The sequence below is a fragment of the Condylura cristata genome, unplaced genomic scaffold, assembly GCF_000260355.1.
Source record: "Condylura cristata isolate star-nosed mole 26May11 unplaced genomic scaffold, ConCri1.0 scaffold00027, whole genome shotgun sequence".
NCBI lineage: Eukaryota > Metazoa > Chordata > Mammalia > Eulipotyphla > Talpidae > Condylura > Condylura cristata.
In genome coordinates, this window is record NW_004567128.1 from 7,313,870 (window position 1) to 7,316,434 (window position 2,565).

The window sequence follows — 2,565 nt, forward strand, 5'->3', positions numbered from 1 at the left end:
GAGCCGCGCCGCGAACCGAAGCCCTGGGGGCAGCTCTGGGCCGGGGGGCGGGGGGTGCGCATGGTAGAGAAGTGGAGGACCTCGAGCTGGGAGGACCACCCTACCCCTCCCAGGGACCCGCGGAGCCTCGGGGTTTCCCTCGGGTGCGAGGTATCAGACCCTGCGCGTTCCCCGGGGGCCCCAACCTCCGGACTCAGCCGTTCACCTTTAGGGGTCGCCCTGGTATCCAATGGCTGTCCCACCACGTTCAGCGCCTGGCACAGTGATGGGTAGGAACCCCTAGTCGCCCTTCTGCCATAATATTCCTGACTCAGAGATCCGGTGTCTGAACAGCTGGAGGGCGAGGGGATTGCGGGGATCGGAGAAGTCGGTGAAGGAAACCATGAAAGGGTTGGTCCTCGTGGTTTCCTAGTCTAGGACACATTGCTCTGCCTAGAAACTGGAACCCCGAGAGCCCTGCCGGCTGAGGGCGTTTGGTGGTGAAGCAGCGGAGGTGAAGCGGGTTGTCCTGGACTCCTCTACCTATTCTATCTTCAGCATCTCGTCTGCGTGTTGCTAGAATAAAAACTAAATCGTCCTAGAACCTCTAAGTCACCTGTCCCGTCGGTCCAAGTGGCCGGTGTAACAGCTGGAAAAAGAGTCCAGCCACAGGACCTTCGCTAGCTTCTACTAAACGCTGTACTTGTGGAGACCTGGAGGCTAGGGGGCAGGCGGAGAATCAGGGTTCCGAATTTCCTCAGTGGCACGTTTTACCGCCCCCCCCCCCCTGCCCTCTCTAGCCCTCTGCTCTAGTCAAAGAGCTCCTATATTTGCAAAAGGTTTTTTCACTTCAAAGGACCATTTTCTTGCATCAAAAACTTGCAGGAAAATATGCCATTTTTCTTTACCAGCAAAACAAAATTCTAGGTTTGCAGTTGCATTCTTTTTCCAGAGAGGATGTTTATAAAGTGCAGGTCTACAGAGCATGTCTTGGCTGAAATAAGGCCCTCGACATACATACTGGCTTGGCAGGAGTGGTTGATGTTGTTTTGCAAACACCAATTTATTAACACTCACAACATTGTAGCTGGATAAAATGAATGGAAAATGTTTTCAGAGAGACGTTGGTTGGATTAAGGGGGAGTAGAGGTCAGGAAACTCATCCAGGTTACATAACCAGTTCAAGACAAAATTATGATGAGGGGAAAATCTTTATTTTAATAAACAAATTCAACATTACCCCAAAGGGTTAAGTTGCTTCCATTTAATTAATGCAACTCTTACCTATTTTTCACTTAATACAAAATAGACTTTGTATGGTATACAGCTACCTTCTTGCAGCTAGTGAGAGTGTAAAGTGGACAAATATTTGCAGAAGCTATTACAACTGCATACAGCTACCCTAGCCATTCCCTTCTAGGTGTGCCCCCGACAGAAATGAGGGCGTGCTTACCAAAGGATATGCGTGAGAATGCTCCCAGCAGCATGTTTGTAACAGCCAGAGACTGGAAGCCGCTCAGATGTCCATCATTCACAAATGGGGAAACTGAGACCCAGACTCAGTTTGGCATAGTCACAGAATGGAACACCACAGCACAACGAGAACACAGGAGCCACTCCATGCGGAATATAGATGGACCTCACAAGTAATATTGAGCGACAGAAATCACACACAACAGCGTATACACTATGCAATCTTTTTAATGAATAGTATAAAACAGACAAAACTAATCCTTCAAGTTAGAGGTCACCATGGTGGCTGGTCATTGCAGGGATTGGTGGTATCTCCCTACATACTGGAGGAGAAAAAGTGTTTTGGGGGTGCAGGCAATGTCCTGTCTCTTGATTTGGATGTTACTTACCTGGGTCTATTGTGCTTGTAAAAATTCATTGAGCTGCTCACCTGTGATATGTGCTCTGTTTGTTTTACTTTCTTTTAAAAAGAATAAAATTGGGCCTCCCTGGTGACACAGGGGTTAAAGTCTCAGCCCTATCAAGCTATTGCCAGCCCCTGCCTTGTGAGAGTTCGAGCCACGGCCAGGGAATGACCCACAGGGCACAGCAGACCTCTCCTGTCTCGCCTGCTGCTCCCCTCAGCAGTGGATTTCAGTAGGTCTACCTGTTCTGCTCCCCACTCTCTCTGGTGAATCCTCTCCCACCCCATACTTCTGGCCTACATCCCAGTTCTTACATGCATAAATTAATAAAAATAGATCTTAAAAAATAAATAAAAGAACAGAATTATGTATAGTTCATATTAAAATTTGCTTAAATAGTTGAAGTAAAGGCAGAATAAATATGTTTTCCCTTAAATAATTTTGTTTAAAAAAAATCACTGTAAGGCAAAAGCAAGACATTTTTATGCTAAAATTAATGTTTTGATGCAGTTCTAGTCAAACTTTTTTTTTTTTGACACACTCCCAGATGAACAGAACTGTGCCTTCCAGACAAACAAAAGCAGAAAGAGGCTGGGATTGAGGGGCCCAGGCTTCCAGTCTTGGGGCTCTCTGAAGACAGAGCCCTGGTCACACACCTCCTACACAGACACTATCTGGTGATGTTAAGAAAAGTCATGGGTGCTCAGAA